The following is a 21,205-nucleotide window of genomic DNA, read 5'->3' on the forward strand; positions in this document are numbered from 1 at the left end:
CTGTGACTGCTTAGCTGAGCTCCTCTGATCAGTGTTTTTTTCTAATTCATGTTATTGTACAATGACTGGTACAATGATGATGCTTCCCAGAATACAAATTGAATACAAATTCCCATATAGAGCTGCGTGTTCATTTTTTGAAGCAACAAGGAATGCTGGGAGATTTCAGCACTTAAACAAAGAAACTTGTGAATGCAGCTTTGGACCATATTACAATCTACAAATGTGAAGGATAAGAAATGTAAATGAATGCTGGTTTGCCAATTAAACAAATTATGCTGAGGGGGAAGCTAACATTTTTCATGATATAGGATGTATGGACAAGTGTGTGTCAACAATCTATACAACTACTGTCTCCACTGTGTTGCATGTCCAAATTCTTACTGCAAATACACACCTAACAAACTTTAAGTAACACTAGTGTTCATCTACAGATTTAGCCGCCCTTTCCTTTCTGCAAATTTTGTTAATGGCTCCAATTTTTCACCATAAAAATGCAAAATATTGACAGGCTGCAATTCACATCACAACCACTGTGTAGTTACGTATTAACACATATAGCATAAACATCTCCTATATATATGTATAGCAAAATCATTTGTTTTCCAAAAACTGGTCATTTCACACTATTTATCTTGAGAAAACTATGCTAAAAGGAAAGCTAAGTAAGTACCGTATTTTTTGGCATATAAGACGCACTTTTTCTCCAAAAAAATTGTGAGGAAAATGGGGGGTGCGTCTTATATTCGGAACGCAGGCTTACCGGCATTGTGGCGGCGACAGAGGTGCGGGCATGATGTGGCACGGTGAGCTGTATGGCGTGAGCAGGTCCCATCCATATTTGAGGTGAATCCGCGGCCCGGTATTGATGGAGAGCAGCAGCGCTGGTGAGTTACGGTATTTTCCAGTGGTGGCGGCCATCTTGCTGAGGCCGCGCGTGCGCAGATTCACTACTCTGCATCCCAGGGCTTCAGGAAAATGGCCGCGGGAGGCCGCACGTGCACAGATGGAGATCGCGGTGGCCATTTTCCTGAAGCCCTGGGACGCAGAGTAGTGAATCTGCGCACGCGCGGCCTCAGCAAGATGGCCGCCGCCACCGGAAAATACCGTAACTCACCAGCGCTGCTGCTCTCCATCAATACCGGGCCGCGGATTCACCTCAAATATGGATGGGACCTGCTCACGCCATACAGCTCACCGTGCCACATCATGCCCGCACCTCTGTCGCCACCACAATGCCGGTAAGCCCGCCGCCACCAGGAAAACCACCCAGCTCTGCTGCTCTCCTTCACTACTGCTGTGGCGTCACCTCAAATGTGGAAGGGACCCTGGCCACTGCCACCTGAGGAAGTGACCGCACGTCTGCGACTGCCACAGCAACCTCCCCATGGACACCAGGCCATGGCGTCGCCCACCTAAGCAGGATGGGACCATGCTCAGGTGCACGCCGTTCCGCCCACCGCACCTCAGCATCACCTCACCTCTGCCACCACCATGCCTCCTGTGACCCTGCTCTGCCACTGCCTGCCCTCAGGTAAGAGATCTTAAATTCAGACAATAAGACGGACCCCCATCTTATAAAAAAATCTTTTTTTCTGCATTTTTCACCCCAAATTTGGGGTGCGTCTTCTAGTACGGTGCATCTTATATGCCAAAAAATACGGTATGTATCTGTTTTTCAGAGCTAGTTGGGACCAACATGCATTCTAGACAAAATAATATCTGCATATAAATAAAAAGAATAAAACCTAGTATTTAAATCTATGCGATTTTCAGTAAATTGGCCACAAATGTTTATGATAGGTAACGATGCACAATTATGTTTACCTCACAAATGTACACACCAAAGGAAAAATCTTTTAGAAATAGAAGACCTATGTTTTTTATATCCAAATATCAGTCATAAAAATCTAAGAATGATTTAATTCTTTATTATTCTGCAGTCTGGAGTGAGACTGTTAAAGCAGCAGAAAACCAAAATGATATGGGATGTGTGTATATACTGATCTGTCTCCACCATTGGAGAAACTTGCACGTTTTTTCTTCTAACACAGCTTATAAAGCGAGTGTAAATATCCACAAAATCTGTGCAAGTCTCCAAAAGCAGTCAGTCCCTTCTACATTGAGCCACTGAATCAGCTCTTGACACACTGTAACATTTTTTACTGTTTTATAATTTTATATTATGTTTTTGTATTCTTGAAATGTAATGTAATGCTTCCGATATTCATTTTAGTAATTTTTGCAGGCCCGACAAGAATAAAAAACTCGATGGGAAAGATGTAATGTAAATATGTGAACCATAATTGTTTGTAGCCTCTAATCCCTTTTAAATTATTGCATATAAAGATCATGTCACTTTTGTAAAAAAAGAGAGAAAAAATGGGGAAAATATGCACTTTTCTTTTGTATATTTATGTTTAATTATTTGTGTTTTGGACACTGTATATTGAATGGAAGCAGAAGAATTCTTATTGTATAGTTATACTTTCATCTATTGATCTATTGGATTTGTCCATTGAAAAAAATAATATGTTGATGTCCACTTTTGTGCTGAGACCCAAAGTAGCAGCTCCACTGAACAGACCATGAACAGAAAAACAATAGTAACAGGTGTTCTGAGTAGGCTTTACGAAGATGGCCACCACAATTGTGAGTTGTAGTAACATCAAGATTTGAGTAAGAATTTTTCTGATATCACACATCCCAATCATAGGTACTTGTTCACTTCCAACTTGTCTCCCAAATAATGTGTGGTAGAAAGAAAATGTGCAAACTTAATGTTTAAACATTATCTATCCCAGGGCTAGAACAAGATCGATAACTAAATGGGGTACAAAGAATGTGGTGCCCCTCTGTCACCCAAGGGCATTCATTGTAATACATCGAGTGAAACCTATGGCCAAAACTTCATCAAGATCATGTAAAACCCTTATTCAAGTTTTGGCTCAGATTCTCATACTACTTCCACAATGAATATAATACTCTGTAAACTTATTCAGTTAGAAATCAATGAAATATTCTCTGCTTAATTATTTCAAAACAAACTAAAAAGTCTAGAATTTATTAGATCATGCATATAGAAAAAAGAAAACAAATCTTTTTGCTTTCAAATTTAGATCTGAGAGTTAACTTGGCAAATTAAACTTTACTATCGTGAAGCAAATTAAATATCAACATTGTATCTTAAAAAAAACAAACTTAAAAGGTCTTCTGGGATTTAGATCTTCGTTAACGAAATGATCAGTTCTAAAATAATTTATAGCCATTAAATTAGTTTAAAAAAATCTTCATAGTGTTATAACTTTTTTCAAAAGTATTACTTTGTTTTAAGTCGTTAAGCTGAAAAATGTCAAATTAACTATTCTAAATGTAAATATAAGGCTACTTTCACACTAGTCCGTTGTACGGGCCCATCGCAATGCGTCGAGCCGATGTACCAACGGACAGTGTGTTAATGTAGCACAACGTGGGCAGCTGATACAGTTTTATAACGCATCAGCTGCCCAGTGTGATGAGCGGGGAGGAGGGGGCGGAGTTCCGGCCGCGCATACGAGGTCGGAAAAAGCGGAACCGACGGACAAAAAAGTTACATTGATTTTTTGTGCGTTGTGGCTGCCAAAAACACGACGCATCCATCGCACGACGGATGCGACGTGTGTCCATACATCATAATGCGTCGCTAATGCAAGTCTATGGAGAAAAAACGCATCCTGCGGGAACTTTGTAGGATGCGTTTTTTCTCCAAAATTACGCATTGCGACGTACGTCACACAACGCAAGTGTGAAGGTAGCCTTACACAGATTTCATAGACTGACTAATTAATAGACCAGCACTGCCCAGTGTTACTCATACTGTGGTTGGCTGTGAATACCTTTCATTTTAAGCCTTGAAGCAAATACCTGATTTTTTTGCATGAAATCATACTTTAACAGTCTGAACAAATAGAAATGATCTAGCATTGGAAGTATCTAAATATATCAAATACATGACCCACAAGTGTCATATGGAAGAGGTAGCATGAGGAGACCCTGGAGTCCTGCATTGTAAACTGCATATACCCTGTGTACCACACTATTTTCCCTTGGGTAGGTGCATATGTAGACTGAGACTGTTTTCTCTACATCCAAGAAAAAATGGTCCGATTTTTGTTATAAGACTCTGATCAGCCTCTAATCAGAGTAGGATCATTTTTTCTTGGAGATGGAGAAAAAAGAAAAGTTTCTCCACCCTCTTCATTATGTTAATCCATGAAAATCGGAACTCACGTGGATAGAAATTGGACGTCACCAATTTTCCCTCAGAACATTCAGTCTGAGCAAAAATTGGACATGTGCACAGCACCATAAAATATCATAAGCTAAGTGCTATCCGTGAAAACCAGAGAAAGCACTTGTACGATACAATCGGTTGTGTACATGAGCCCTACAAGGAATAATATTGTTCAGAAGGAGAAATACTTCTAGAAGACAATGCAACCATTATACATTACAATGAAGCTTGACACAAATTGATTTTCACAAATCAGATAAAATTAATAATTATTTGTGTCCAAGTAGAAATTAAGAGACATAAAGGTAAAGTATGCATCAGACTCAAAGGGAACCCTTTGTTTGAGCATAGGGAGAAACATATCTGCCAGGAGGACTGAGGAGAGGAAAAGCCGTCAAGGACCTGCCTTGGACTAGTCTTCCGACATGCACAGTCTTCGGCCGGCTTTTTAAAGTGTGTTCTCTCTGAAACTTCCGAGACTCTGAGTAAAACATACACAACTGCAATTACACAGCCAGTGCCCGATTCATGTCGGCCATGGTTTGGGCAGCATGAATCAGATTCTAGTTTCCTTTTATATAAAAAAACAGAATATTAAATAATGGATTTGTCTGTATCCATAGCATATTTCTTTTTTACACAAAAATGTGGATCTGCTACTTTGCAAAAACTCAGCCTTCCAGTTTTATCTTTTTTTTAACCGAATATTGATTCAGGTTTTGGTTTCCTAATAAATCTTTGACAGACATAAGAGATGGAAAATTTTCGAAAAAGTAGAGGTGTATCAAAAAAATCAAGCTGTAACCAAAAAGACAAATGTAAAATGCCTTTGCTTGTCTTAATGCTGGACCAAAGCTCAATGTATGAAGGCACATTGTATAACCATGCCTAAATGTTGCTGACAATCTTGCAATATTAAGGTGTGACAACGCGAAAATAGAACATACATGTTCCTCGTGGCTTCACGACGCTGCTCTTCAAGGCTCCAATATTGTAGACGTTGGTGCACATACAGCACAAATGGCTTAAATCCTGCGGTAGTAAATTCACGTCCGTTTTTCCACCTCTGGAGAGGTTTTATTATTCACTTCTACTCTCGATGTATTTTACTTTGTGCATTTCATTTGTGACACACCAAAGCTATTTCTCATTCCACGTGCTTACCAAATGGTCGAACAGATTGGAAGAACACACTGCTTTAGTTTCTCATTCCTAGCATTGAACTTAATGAAAAGACAGCACTGAGAGACAAATTATGTTTCCTCGGGAAGTGGCGTTTTAATGTGGTGGACTTGTGACTTGGAGGATAAAAAACTATTCTGGAAGCTCCTTACTGCTCTGACACTGAAACCAAAGCTGATTTAACTGCACAGGTTGCTTTACATTTTATAGACTGGAACAAAACTGTAATTAATCTAGAGCAATATCTGTATGGTCTGTAAAGCTGCACTTTGTGTATTTCTTAAAAGATTCAGATCTGTCACTTTTAATTTGTACCATAAGAATAAAGAATTGTTTGACATGAAATGTGATATAAAGTTGAATTTTTAGACTTTTTAGTCATTTTCACTATATGATTTCTTATAAATCTACCTATAAATTGCAACAGTTTCTGTACATCAATCAAGTGCTTCAGTTTAAGTGTCCTAATATTATCCTATAGCGAGGGGGGCAGAAAATTAAAATGTTTAAACGGAATGTTACCAGGTTTTTGCCTCATCTGAGGGCAACATGCGATAGCAACAAAGACCCTGATTCCAGCCTTTACTGATGTCTGCAGTTTTGATAAAATCGCTATTTTATCTGCTGTAGATCTAGCAGTTCTCTGACAACTTTCTGTGTACACTGTGGAAATCAGTGGAAGAGGTGGGGTTTGACTAGCTGGCAGCAGAACAAGTAGTCCTCTAGTGATAATCTTCTGCTAATAAAACAATGATTTTATAATAACCACACTAAGCAGACCAGTAAGTGACACATCGCTGGAATCAGGCTCTCTATCTCTACATTATACTGTTTTCAGATTAGTAACTTGGTGACAGATTCCCTTTACAGTAATTATAGTTAAACTATGCTTTTCCTTTACATTTCACAAATACTTGTTAATTTGTGCTGGTATATCACATAAAATCCTAATAAAACACATTTATGTTTGTGGGTTTAACGTGAAAAAATGTTGGAAAGTTCATGGGTAGTGTTGAGCGATACCGTCCGATACTTGAAAGTATCGGTATCGGAAAGTATCGGCCGATACCGGCAAAGTATCGGATCTAATCCGATACCGATACCCGATACCAATACAAGTCAATGGGACTCATGTATCGGACGGTATTCCTGATGGTTCCCAGGGTCTGAAGGAGAGGAAACTCTCCTTCAGGCCCTGGGAACCATATTAATGTGTAAAATAAAGAATTAAAATAAAAAATATTGCTATACTCACCTCTCCGACGCAGCCTGGACCTCACCGAGGGAACCGGCAGCGTTCTTTGCTTAAAATGCGCGCTTTTTCTTCCTTCCGTGACGTCACGGCTTCTGATTGGTCGCGTGCCGCCCATGTGGCCGCGACGCGACCAATCACAGCAAGCCGTGACGTAATTTTCAGGTCCTTCTAGGCATTCAGTATTTTAAAATTACGTTCCGGCTTTGTGATTGGTCGCGTCGCAGTCACATGGGCGACACAACCAATCACAAGCCGTGACGTCACGGGAGGCAGGAGACGCGCGCATTTTTAAAATTACGTCGCGGCTTGTGATTGGTTGCGTGCCGCCCATGTGACCGCGACGCGACCAATCACAGCAAGCCGTGACGTAATTTCAGGTCCTGATGCCTATTTCTGCATTCAGGACCTGAAATTACGTCATGGCTTGCTGTGATTGGTCGCGTCGCGGTCACATGGGCGGCACGCAACCAATCACAAGCCGCAACGTCATTTTAAAAATGCGCGCGTTTCCTGCCTCCCGTGACGTCACGGCTTGTGATTGGTCGCGTCGCCCATGTGACCGCGACGCGACCAATCACAAAGCCGGAACGTAATTTTAAAATACTGAATGCCTAGAAGGACCTGAAAATTACGTCACGGCTTGCTGTGATTGGTCGCGTCGCGGCCACATGGGCGGCACGCGACCAATCAGAAGCCGTGACGTCACGGAAGGAAGGAAAAGCGCGCATTTTAAGCAAAGAACGCTGCCGGTTCCCTCGGTGAGGTCCAGGCTGCGTCGGAGAGGTGAGTATAGCAATATTTTTTATTTTAATTCTTTATTTTACACATTAATGTTGTATTTTACACATTAATGTTGTTTCGATACCGATACCCGATACCACAAAAGTATCGGATCTTGGTATCGGAATTCCGATACAGCAAATATCGGCCGATACCCGATACTTGCGGTATCGGAATGCTCAACACTATTCATGGGCTGTGAGTACTTTTTCAAGGCCCTATATGTGCATGTTCATTGCTGGTAAGCATTGACGATTTGGTCGGAGTTTTTTTTCTTTTAACACACAAGTAAATATCCTTTTTTGAGCAGTATTCTAATATTATAAGGGGATGGTATATAAATGGTCAATAAACATAGAAAATATCCTCATTTTATGGTCAGTTGGGGTCCATTATTCCTCAGAAGGGAAAGGCAGATTCGCCTCTGTGCCCCTCTTAGGCTGCCGTCACACTAGCAGTTTTTGGTCAGTATTTTACATCAGTATTTGTAAGCCAAAACCAGGAGTGGAACAACTAGAGGAAAAGTAGAATAGAAACATATGCACCACTTCTGCATTTATCACCCACTCCTGGTTTTGGCTTACAAATACTGATGTAAAATACTGACCAAAAACTGCTAGTGTGACGGCAGCCTTACTGTTTTTCTGCAGCATCGTCCCATTCATAATTTAGAAAGGAGCGTAGCACTAAATAATCCCTGCTGCCCCTTTACTTTGCCGATTGATGAGGATTCAGAGTAGGAACTCCAATGATCATACAGGGTGGCAGATTTTATACAGGGTATCACATTTTTGTTCTACTTTTTGTAACTTCTTAAATATGCTAATATGAGCAAAGAATCAAGTTCTACACATTCTGTTAAGACAAAATGACAGCACCTGGTGGAAACTTCAACTATCGGAATTCATCTGCTCTACTCACGGTACCCTGACGTAAGAGACCCGAAAAAGAGACAGAAAATACAGATTGTGCTATGATTTTTTGCACTGCTCACCAGAAGAGCGTCTCCTCTCTTTCAGCCTTACGGTAGTTCACCAGAGAGCACCTCCCTAACGTTGCCCTTTTTTTGCTCATATGCTATGCTAAAAGCATACTGCTGTAAATTGTAAAGTCTCCTACAGAATTTCCCATTGCTGACATTGGTAGTGTCTGCATGGGTGATGTAATCCAAGTTTTATAATGAAAGGAGTATCTTCTCTACAGCATCACCCAGTTGCTATTTTATACAAAACATTTGTCAATAAATTGACATATTGGAAGATGTACTTACCAAAGATATAAATATTTCCTTTCCAATCAATTTTATACCAATTAAATAACATTTCCAATTAATTTGAAAAATGACCAGTAAGTCTGATCCTTTGACTTGTTCTCTATTGTCAAAAATATTCATGAGATACAGTAAATGTATTTTGTCTAGTCTACACTGCTGATTTATGACACCAATTTATAAAAAAAGACTGCTTGACACACAACACTTTTTTTGGTATGCAGGTCACCATGCTTAACCCCTCCTGACCAGGCTAAATTATACAATTCTGACCACAATCAATTTATGATGTAATAACTCTGGAACGCTTCAACATATCCCAGTGATTCTGAGACTGTTTTTTTCTGTTGTGACATGTTGTACTTTATGATAGTGGTAAATTTTGCTCTATAATATTTGTGTTAATTTATGAACATAGCAAAAATTTGGCAACAAAATTGAAATTGTAGCAATTTTCAAACTTTTAATTTTTATGCCCTTAACCCCTTCACCCTGAGCCTGTTTTCACCTTCATGACCAGACTAAATTTTTCAATTCTGACCAGTGTCACTTTATGTGATAATAACTCTGGAATGCTTCAACGGATCCCACTGATTCTGAGACTAGTTTCTTGTGACATATTGTACTACATGAGACTGGTAAAATTTCTTCAATATGACTTGCATTTATTTGTGAAAAAAAAAAGGAAATTTGGCAAAAATGTTTAAACTTTTGCATACTTTTACTCTTACATCACACAAAATACTTAATAAATAACGTCTTCCACAAGTCAACTTTACATCAGCATAGTTTTTGAAACATAATTTTTTTTGTTAGGAAGTTATAAGGATTAAAAGTTGACCAGCAATTTCTCATTTTTCCAACACAACTTACAAAACCATTTTTTAGGGACCATATCACATTTGAAGTGACTTTGAGAGGCTTGAATGACAGAAAATACTCAAAATTGACACCATTCTAAAAACTGCACCTCTCAAGGTGCTCAAAACCACATTCAAAAAGTTTATTATTGCTTCAGGTGTTTCACAAGAATTTTTGGAATGTGGAAGAAAAAAATGAACATTTAACTTTTTGTCACAAAAATGTTACTTTAGACCCCCAATTTTTTTTTATTTTCGCAAAGGTAGCAGAAAAAAATGGATCCCTAAATTTGTTGTGCAATCTCACCTGAGCATACCGAGATCCCATATGTGGGGAAAAAACACTGTTTGGGCACACGGCAGGGCTCGAATGAGAAGGAGCGCCATTTGACTTTTTGAATTTGAAATTTGCTGGAATAATTAGTGGACGATAGTGATGAATTTGGAGAACTCCTGATGTGCCTAAACTGTGGAAACAGCCCACAAGTGACACCATTTTGGAAACTAGACCCCTCAGGGAACTGATTTAGATGTGTGGTGAGCACATTGAACCCCCAGGTGCTTCACAGAAGTTTATAACATTGAGCCGTCAAAATAAAAAAATAACATTTTCCCCACAAAAATGTTTTTTACCCCCAAATTTTGCATTTTCACAAAGGCAAGAGAAGAAGCTGTGCCATACAATTTGTTGTGCAATGTTTCCTGAATATGCTGATACCCCATATGTGGGGGAAACTATTTTTTGGGTACACAGCAAGGCTTGGAAGGGAAGGGGCACCATTTGACTTTTTAAATGCAAAATATCACATTTGTAGAGCCCCTAATGTGCCTAAACTGTAGAAACCCCCAACAAATTTTCCTCACAAAAGTTATTTAGTCCCAAATTTTGCATTTTCATAAAGGTAACAGGAGAAACTACACCATGCAATATGTTGTTCAATTTCTCCTGAGTACACAGATACCCCATATGTGGGGGTAAAATACTGTTTAGGCTCTCTGCAGGGCTCAGAAAAAAAGGAGTGATGTTTTGGAACGCAGACTTTAATGGAATGGTCTGCCAGTGCTATGTCGCGTTTTGAAAGCCCCCAATGTGCCAAAACAGAGTAAAACCTCCACAAGTGACATCATTTTGGAAGTTAAACCCCTCATTGAAAGTATCTAGATGTGTGGTGAGCACTATGAACCCCCAGCTGCTTCACAGAATTTAATAAAGCAGAGCCGTGAAATTTAAAAAAATCACATTTTTCCCACAAAAATGTTTTTAGCCCAATTTTTACATTTTCACAAGGATAGCAGGAGAAAACGGACCCCAAAATTTGTTGTGCAGTTTCTTCTGAGTGCGCCGATTCCCAATATGTGGTTGATAACTACTTTTGAGGCAAAGCTCAGAATGGAAGAAGCACCATATTGGAATTCACATTTTTGCTTGACTGGTTTGAGGGTGCCATGTCACATTAGCAGAGCACCTGAGGTGCCAGAAAAGCAGAACCCCCCATAAGAGACCCCATTTTACAAACTACACCTCTTAATGAATTCATTTAGGGATGCAGTGGTCATATTGACGCCACAGGTGGGTCACAGAAGTTTATACTATTGGGCAATGAGGAAAAAATTATACATTTTCACATTGGAAAATGGGTAAAATTGGCACCAAACTTTTTCCCACAATTTCTGCTGAATACAGAAATACCCCAAATGTGCCTGTACACAGGCTTGGACTGATTCATAGGGGAACAGGGGAGTCCTTCTGTGGGCCCCTGTGTAGATTTTGGCCTCCAACCCCACTGTATAGGCAGTGCTTGGCATAATTCACTTGATTCAATCTGTACAGAAAAAAAAGCAGCATCTCATCATTCATTAACCAAACTACCCAGTTTATTATTATTATATAGAGATATAGGTAAATTTGTGAAAGAGGGTAGTATAAAAGTTTATATGCAGGTGAAAAGTGGGCCCCCTCAAAGTCAATGTTACTGTTGGGCCCTTGGCACCACAGTCCTACACTGCCAGTACGGTACTACTTAGCCAGCTACACTCGGGATAGATGGAGTATATTGGCAAATAGCACTCCGTCCCTCCCGAGTCTCGCCATATGGCTAAACAGTTTTGTTATACAGGAGGCATCCTGGAGAGCAGAATTTTCCATAAAGTTTGCGGACTCCATGTACAGCGCCTCTAAGTTCTAGAAGAGCAGAATCCCCCCTCAAGTGATCCCATTTTGGAAATTATACACCTTTGAGAATTTATATACAGGTGTCTTGACGATTTTGGAGTTTTCAAAAAAACAAGCAGCAGTGGATGTTGCTGAGTGAAAATTGCAAACTGCCATTGTAGTGACAAGTACGTTGTAGTGAGAGTACGTTGTAGTGACTGTACAATGTGCCCAGCTCATGCACCTGTAAATTCAGGGGTGGATTAAGGGTAGCCAGGGCCCCGGGCTGTTCAGACACTGTGGCCCCCCCCAGTCATGTGACGGGGGTCATGTGACGGGGTCATGTGATACCCGAACGAGATTATTCCAGAAAAATGGCCGGGCCCTACTCTACTGTAACCTATTAAATATTTGTTAAAATCTGCAATACAATTTAGGTATATTTTGACCAATAATATCACATACAAGGAACAAATACCACCGCGCCATGACCAGACCACAAATTGCAACCACAGTGATCGAATAATATCACATACAAGGAACAAATACCACCGCACCATGTCAAGACCACATATTACCACCACTTGGTGACCAAATAGCACATTCAAGGGACAAATACCACAACACCATTTCCAGACCACATATTACCACCACATAGTGATTGAATACTACAATACTGATCAGTAATAATTAAAAAAAAACACAATACTATCACCATAAGTGCCAGTATTCACAGGAGATCTGTACTTAGTATGCAGTGTCTGTGTAGAGGTAATACAGAGATCACTGGTGACATTATACACAGGAGCTCTGTATATAATGTATAAGTAATACAGTGATCACTGGTGACATTGTACACAGGACCTCTGTATATAGTATACAGTGTATAGTGTCAGTGTATAGGTAACACTGCCTCACCAGTGACGTCTCTAGGTGAAGTCCTCCATCTTTCATCCAGCACAGACCGCCATCATTTCTTCCAGCCAGGACTCATTTCTGCAGGAAATAACACAGTTATCTCGAGCTCCGCTTGCAGAACACATTACTTAATTTTTCCCAACTTCTACATTACACCACATGGAGAAAAAAAGGCGATATAGTGTCACTCTGCACAGTAACAGGACCGCCCCCCCCCCCCATTTAAAACAGTATACTCAAAAAATAAAATAAATACATCACTGCAGTAATAATATCCCTTAATTAGCCCCTATGGTAATAATATTCGCCATCCTAGCCCCCGTGCGTCTCATTCCTGGCTCCAGCCATATGTTCTCCCATCCTGCACTCACGAGTATCCATTCTACACCATATGATCTCCCCATCCTGCCCCATCTGTCTCCATCGTATCCATCCTGCCCCATGATCCAAACCTGCCCCATGTCTTTCATTCTGCCCTGTGTCTCCAATCATGCCCCATGTCTACATTCTGCCCATGCCTCCAGTGCTGCCCCCAGTGTGTCCAGCAATCTGCCCCAGTGTGTCCAGCATATTACCCCCAGTGTGTCCAGCATATTACCCCCAGTGTGTCCAGCAATCTGCCCCAGTATGTCCAGCATATTGTCTGTCATGTTCTCAATGGCAAGAGAACATAGCATCAGCATATATAGGAACTAGCTCTTGGAAGATGGGAACTGAGCTGACCATGAACTAAACCTAACGCACAACTAGCAGTGGCCGGGTAGCATGCCTACGTTGATTCTAGATGCCCAGCACCAGCCGGAGGACTAAATAATGCTAGCAGAGGAAAATATTAGTCCTAGCTCACCTCTAGAGAAATACCCCGAAAGGAGACAGAGGCCCCCCACATGTATTGGCGGTGAATTAAGATGAAATAACAAACGTAGTATGAAAATAGGTTTAGCAAATTTGAGGTCCACTTACTACATAGCAGAAGACAGAAAGGACACTTTCATGGTCAGCTGAAAACCCTATCAAAACACCATCCAGAAATTACTTTAAAACTCTGGCATTAACTCATAACACCAGAGTGGCAATTCCTGTTCACAAGAGCTTTCCAGACACAGTAACGAAACTACAGCTGTGAACTGGAACAAAAATGCAAAAACAAACATGGACAAGAGTCCAACTTATCTAGTAGTTGTCTAGGAGCAGGAACAAGCACAGAGAGGCTTCTGATAACATTGTTGACCGGCAAGCAACTAACAGAGCAGCAAGGTTATATAGCGACTCCCACATCTTGATGGGAACAGGTGAACAGAGAAGATGAAGACACCAGTTCAATTCCACCAGTAGCCACCGGGGGAGCCCAGAATCCAAATTCACAACAGTACCCCCCCCTCAAGGAGGGGGCACCGAACCCTCACCAGAACCACCAGGGCGATCAGGATGGGCCCTATGAAAGGCACGAACCAAATCAGAGGCATGAACATCAGATGCATTCACCCAAGAATTATCCTCCTGGCCGTATCCCTTCCACTTGACCAGATACTGGAGTCTCCGTCTGGAAACACGAGAGTCTAAGATTTTCTCCACAACGTACTCCAACTCACCCTCAACCAACACCGGAGCAGGAGGCTCAACGGAAGGCACAACCGGTACCTCATACCTGCGCAATAATGACCGATGAAAAACGTTATGAATAGAAAAGGATGCAGGGAGGTCCAAACGGAAGGAAACAGGGTTAAGAATCTCCAATATCTTATACGGGCCGATGAACCGAGGCTTAAACTTAGGAGAAGAGACCCTCATAGGGACAAAACGAGAAGACAACCACACCAAATCCCCAACACAAAGCCGAGGACCAACACGACGGTGGCGGTTGGCAAAAAGCTGAGTCTTCTCCTGGGACAACCTCAAATTGTCCACCACCTGCCCCCAGATCTGATGCAATCTCTCCACCACAGCATCCACTCCAGGACAATCCGAAGATTCCACCTGACCAGAGGAAAATCGAGGATGAAACCCCGAATTACAGAAAAACGGGGACACCAAAGTGGCAGAGCTGGCCCGATTATTGAGAGCGAACTCTGCCAATGGCAAAAAAGCAACCCAATCATCCTGGTCAGCAGACACAAAACACCTCAGATATGTCTCCAGGGTCTGATTAGTCCGCTCGGTCTGGCCATTCGTCTGAGGATGGAAAGCGGACGAAAAAGATAAATCTATGCCCATCCTAGCACAGAATGCCCGCCAAAATCTAGACACGAATTGGGTCCCTCTGTCAGAAATGATATTCTCAGGAATACCATGCAAACGAACAACATTTTGAAAAAACAGAGGAACCAACTCGGAAGAAGAAGGCAACTTGGGCAGAGGAACCAAATGGACCATCTTAGAGAAACGGTCACACACCACCCAGATGACAGACATCTTCTGAGAAACAGGCAGATCTGAAATAAAATCCATCGAGATGTGCGTCCAAGGCCTCTTAGGAATAGGCAAGGGCAACAATAATCCACTAGCCCGAGAACAACAAGGCTTGGCCCGAGCACAAACGTCACAAGACTGCACAAAGCCTCGCACATCTCGTGACAGGGAAGGCCACCAGAAGGACCTTGCCACCAAATCCCTGGTACCAAAAATGCCAGGATGACCTGCCAACGCAGAAGAATGAACCTCAGAGATGACTCTACTGGTCCAATCATCAGGAACAAACAGTTTATCAGGTGGGCAACGATCCGGTCTATCCGCCTGAAACTCCTGCAAGGCCCGCCGCAGGTCTGGAGAAACGGCTGACAATACCACTCCATCCTTAAGGATACCTGTGGGCTCAGAGTTACCAGGCGAGTCAGGCTCAAAACTCCTAGAAAGGGCATCCGCCTTAACATTCTTAGAACCCGGTAGGTATGACACCACAAAATTAAACCGAGAGAAAAATAATGACCAGCGCGCCTGTCTAGGATTCAGGCGCCTGGCAGTCTCAAGATAAATCAAATTTTTGTGGTCAGTCAATACCACCACCTGATGTCTGGCCCCCTCAAGCCAATGGCGCCACTCCTCAAAAGCCCACTTCATGGCCAAAAGCTCCCGATTCCCAACATCATAATTCCGCTCAGCGGGCGAAAATTTACGGGAAAAGAAGGCACAAGGCCTCATCACGGAGCAGTCAGAACTTTTCTGCGACAACACTGCCCCAGCTCCGATCTCAGAAGCGTCGACCTCAACCTGAAAAGGTAGAGCAACATCAGGCTGACGCAACACAGGGGCAGAGGAAAAACGGCGCTTAAGCTCCCAAAAGGCCTCCACAGCGTCAGGGGACCAATCAGCAACATCAGCACCCTTCTTAGTCAAATCGGTCAATGGCTTAGCAATATCCGAAAAACCAGCAATAAATCGACGATAAAAGTTAGCAAAGCCCAAAAATTTCTGAAGACTCTTAAGAGAAGAGGGCTGCGTCCAATCACAAATAGCTTGAACCTTGACAGGATCCATTTCAATGGAAGAGGGAGAAAAAATATATCCCAAAAAGGAAATCCTCTGTACCCCAAAAACACACTTAGAACCCTTCACACACAAAGAATTAGACCGCAAAACCTGGAAAACCCTCCTGACCTGCTGGACATGAGAGTCCCAGTCATCCGAAAAAATCAGAATATCATCCAGATACACAATCATAAATTTATCCAAATAATCGCGAAAAATATCATGCATAAAGGACTGGAAAACTGACGGAGCATTTGAAAGACCAAAAGGCATCACTAAATACTCAAAGTGGCCCTCGGGCGTATTAAATGCGGTTTTCCACTCATCCCCCTGCCTGATTCGCACCAAATTATACGCCCCACGAAGGTCAATCTTAGAGAACCACTTGGCCCCCTTTATGCGAGCAAACAAATCAGTCAGCAACGGCAATGGGTATTGATATTTAACAGTGATTTTGTTCAAAAGCCGATAATCGATACATGGTCTCAAAGAGCCGTCTTTTTTTGACACAAAGAAAAAACCGGCTCCTAAGGGAGATGACGATGGACGAATATGTCCCTTTTCCAAGGACTCCTTTATATATTCTCGCATAGCAGCATGTTCAGGCACAGACAGATTAAACAAACGACCCTTTGGGTATTTACTACCCGGGATTAAATCTATGGCACAATCGCACTCTCGGTGCGGAGGTAACGAACCAAGCTTGGATTCTTCAAAGACGTCACGATAGTCAGACAGGAACTCAGGAATTTCAGAGGGAATAGATGATGAAATGGAAACCACAGGTACATCCCCATGAGCCCCCTTACATCCCCAGCTCAACACAGACATAGCTCTCCAGTCGAGGACTGGGTTGTGAGATTGCAGCCAAGGCAATCCTAGCACCAAATCATCATGTAGATTATACAGCACCAGAAAGCGAATAATCTCCTGGTGATCCGGATTAATACGCATAGTTACTTGTGTCCAGTATTGTGGTTTATTATTAGCCAATGGGGTGGAGTCAATCCCCTTCAGAGGAATAGGAGTCTCCAAAGGCTCTAAATCATACCCACAGCGTTTGGCAAAGGACCAATCCATAAGACTCAAAGCGGCGCCAGAGTCGACATAGGCGTCCGTGGTAATAGATGACAAAGAGCAAATCAGGGTCACAGATAGAATAAACTTAGACGGTAAGGTGCAAATGGAAACAGATTTATCAAGCTTTTTAGTGCGCTTAGAGCATGCTGATATAACATGAGTAGAATCACCACAATAGAAACACAACCCATTTTTCCGTCTAAAATTCTGCCGCTCGCTTCGGGACAGAATTCTATCACACTGCATACTCTCTGGCGACTTCTCAGTGGACACCGCCAGATGGTGCACTGGTTTGCGCTCCCGCAAACGCCTATCGATCTGAATAGCCATTGTCATGGACTCATTCAGACCCGCAGGCACAGGGAACCCCACCATAACATCCTTAATGGCATCAGAGAGACCCTCTCTGAAAGTCGCCGCCAGGGCGCACTCATTCCACTGAGTAAGCACAGACCATTTACGGAATCTTTGGCAGTAAATTTCCGCTTCATCTTGCCCCTGAGATAGGGACATCAAAGTTTTTTCTGCCTGAAGCTCCAAATGAGGTTCGTCATAAAGCAACCCCAAGGCCAGAAAAAACGCATCCACATTGAGCAACGCAGGATCCCCTGGTGTCAATGAAAAAGCCCAGTCTTGAGGGTCGCCCCGGAGCAAGGAAATCACAATCCTGACCTGCTGTGCAGGGTCTCCGGCAGAGCGAAATTTCAGGGACAAAAATAATTTGCAATTATTTCGAAAATTCTGAAACCCAGATCTATTCCCCGAGAAAAATTCCGGCAAAGGAATTCTCGGCTCAGATACAGGTGCATGACAAACAAAGTCTTGCAAATTTTGTACCTTCGTGGCGAGATTATTCAAACCTGCAGTTACACTCTGAAGATCCATTACAAACAGGTGGACACAGAGCCATTCAAAGATTAGAAGGAGAAAAAAAAAAAAAAAAAAAAATCTCAGCAGACTTCTTATTTCTCTCCTTTCTCAGCCAAGGATTTTAACCCTTTAGTGGGCCGGTCAAACTGTCATGTTCTCAATGGCAAGAGAACATAGCATCAGCATATATAGGAACTAGCTCTTGGAAGATGGGAACTGAGCTGACCATGAACTAAACCTAACGCACAACTAGCAGTGGCCGGGTAGCATGCCTACGTTGATTCTAGATGCCCAGCACCAGCCGGAGGACTAAATAATGCTAGCAGAGGAAAATATTAGTCCTAGCTCACCTCTAGAGAAATACCCCGAAAGGAGATAGAGGCCCCCCACATGTATTGGCGGTGAATTAAGATGAAATAACAAACGTAGTATGAAAATAGGTTTAGCAAATTTGAGGTCCACTTACTACATAGCAGAAGACAGAAAGGACACTTTCATGGTCAGCTGAAAACCCTATCAAAACACCATCCAGAAATTACTTTAAAACTCTGGCATTAACTCATAACACCAGAGTGGCAATTCCTGTTCACAAGAGCTTTCCAGACACAGTAACGAAACTACAGCTGTGAACTGGAACAAAAATGCAAAAACAAACATGGACAAGAGTCCAACTTATCTAGTAGTTGTCTAGGAGCAGGAACAAGCACAGAGAGGCTTCTGATAACATTGTTGACCGGCAAGCAACTAACAGAGCAGCAAGGTTATATAGCGACTCCCACATCTTGATGGGAACAGGTGAACAGAGAAGATGAAGACACCAGTTCAATTCCACCAGTAGCCACCGGGGGAGCCCAGAATCCAAATTCACAACAATTGTCCCAGTGTCCAGCAATCTGCCCCAGTGTGTCCAGCATTGCCCCCAGACAGTGTGTCCAGCAATCTGCCCCAGTGTGTCCAGCATATTACCACCAGTGTGTCCAGCAATCTGTCCCAGTATGTCCAGCATTGCCCCAGTGTGTCCAGCATATTACCACCAGTGTGTCCAGCAATCTGCCCCAGTATGTCCAATTGTCCAGCATTGCCCACAGTGTGTCCAGCATTGCCCCAGTGTCTCCAGCATAGCCCCAGTGTCTCCAGCATTGCCCCCAGTGTGTTCAACAATATGCCCCAGTGTGTCCAGCATATTCCCCCAGAGTATCCAGCATTGCCCCCAGTGTGTCCAGCAATCTGCCCCAGTGTCTCCAGCATATTACCCCCAGTGTCTCCAGCATTGCCCCCAGACAGTGTGTTCAACAGTATGCCCCAGTATGTCCAGCATATTGCCCCAGAGTATCCAGCATTGCCCCCAGTGTGTCCATCAATCTGCCCCAGTGTGTCCTCCAGCATTGCCCCAGTGTGTCCAGCAATCTGCCCCAGTGTCTCCAGCATTGCCCCATTGTCTCCAGCAATCTGCCCAAGTGTCTCCAGCAATCTGACCCAGTGTTTCCAGCAATGCCCCAGTGTCTCCAGCATTGCCCCAGTGTCTCCAGCATTGCCACAGTGTCTCCAGCAATCTGTCCCAGTGTCTCCAGCATTGCCCCCAGTGTGTCCAGCAATCTGCCCCAGTGTCTCCAGCATTACCCCAGTTTCTCCAGCAATCTGCACCAGTGTGTCCTCCAGCATTGCCCCAGTGTGTCCAGCAATCTGCCCCAGTGTCTCCAGCATTGCCCCAGTGTCTCCAGCAATCTGCCCCAGTGTCTCCAGCATTGCAGCAGTGTCTCCAGCAATCTGCCCCAGTGTCTAAAGCAATCTGCCCCAATGTGTCCAGCAATCTGCCCCAGTGTCTCCAGCATTGCCCCAGTGTCTCCAGCAATCTGCCCCAGTGTGTCCTCCAGCATTGCCCCAGTGTGTCCAGCAATCTGCCCCAGTGTCTCCAGCAATCTGCCCCAGTGTCTCCAGCAATCTGCCCCAGTGTCTCCAGCATTGCCCCAGTGTCTCCAGCATTGCCCCAGTGTGTCCAGCAATCTTCCCCAGTGTCTCCAGCATTGCCCCCAGCGTCCAACAATCTGTCCCAGTGTCTCCAGCATTGCCCCAGTGTCTTCAGCATTGCCCCAGTGTCTCCAGCATTGCCCCAGTGTATCCAGCATATTGCCCAGGGCCCCCCGGATTGCCGTTCGCCAAAAAAAAAAAGTTCTCCTCACCTGACCAGCGCTCCAGGCGGCGAGCTCCCTCCAGCAGCGCACACTCACCAGCGACTGACAATGACGTCAGACGCCGGCGACGTGTGCGCTGTGGCCGACTTCAGCTGACAGCCTCCAATTGGCTGGTGGCTGTTGTTAACTATTGACGTGCGGGCGCGCACCCGCACGTCAATAGGAAACCGCCACAGCGCCGGAAGAGGCCCGGTGAGCAGATGAGAAGGGGCCCGATGCGGGCCCCCTCTCTCGGCCCGCCGGGCCCGGGGACACATAAATGCCGGCGGGCATTCAGTCACACTTGGGCGGATTATCAGAGGGTCAATCTGTGCGGTAGCCCAGGGCCCCCCACACCACTGGGCCCTGGGCTACCGCCAATATTGACCCTCTGATAATCCGCCCCTGTTAGGTGGGTTCTCATCGCTATAGAAATGACAAACATGCTAAATGTGGATAAGGCACACTGGGGGTCTCAAAAGGGAGGGGGCATTTGGATTTGGAAGCACAGAATTTGCTGAATTTCTTTTGGGGGGGAGGGCGTTTTCACTTTTCCAGAGCTTTTCTGCTACCAGTAATGTGGAAACGCTCTATATTTCCATTAACAGGTGGACCTGAGTGGGGACTTGCTTTTTTGTGGATTGAGTTGAAGCTTTTATTGAGAACATTTTACATGACAATTTGGATCACATTTTTCCTCCGCTCTGCTTAGCACTTACATCAGGGTTTCCCTTTAAATCTTCGAGTGACACAATTCAGATGAAAACCCCCGAGGGAGCCAATCACAATAATGAGGCAGCAGATTTACTCTGGACTCCATCTGCCCTCTGTTCAGCGGTGTCCTTTTATTCACAGGTGCAGAAAACTGTGGCTGACAGCACTATTATGCACTCCTAATGAAAAGACGGACATCACCGGATCACAGGCAA

This window comes from Ranitomeya variabilis, chromosome 6 (genome assembly GCF_051348905.1).
Source record: "Ranitomeya variabilis isolate aRanVar5 chromosome 6, aRanVar5.hap1, whole genome shotgun sequence".
Taxonomy (NCBI): domain Eukaryota; kingdom Metazoa; phylum Chordata; class Amphibia; order Anura; family Dendrobatidae; genus Ranitomeya; species Ranitomeya variabilis.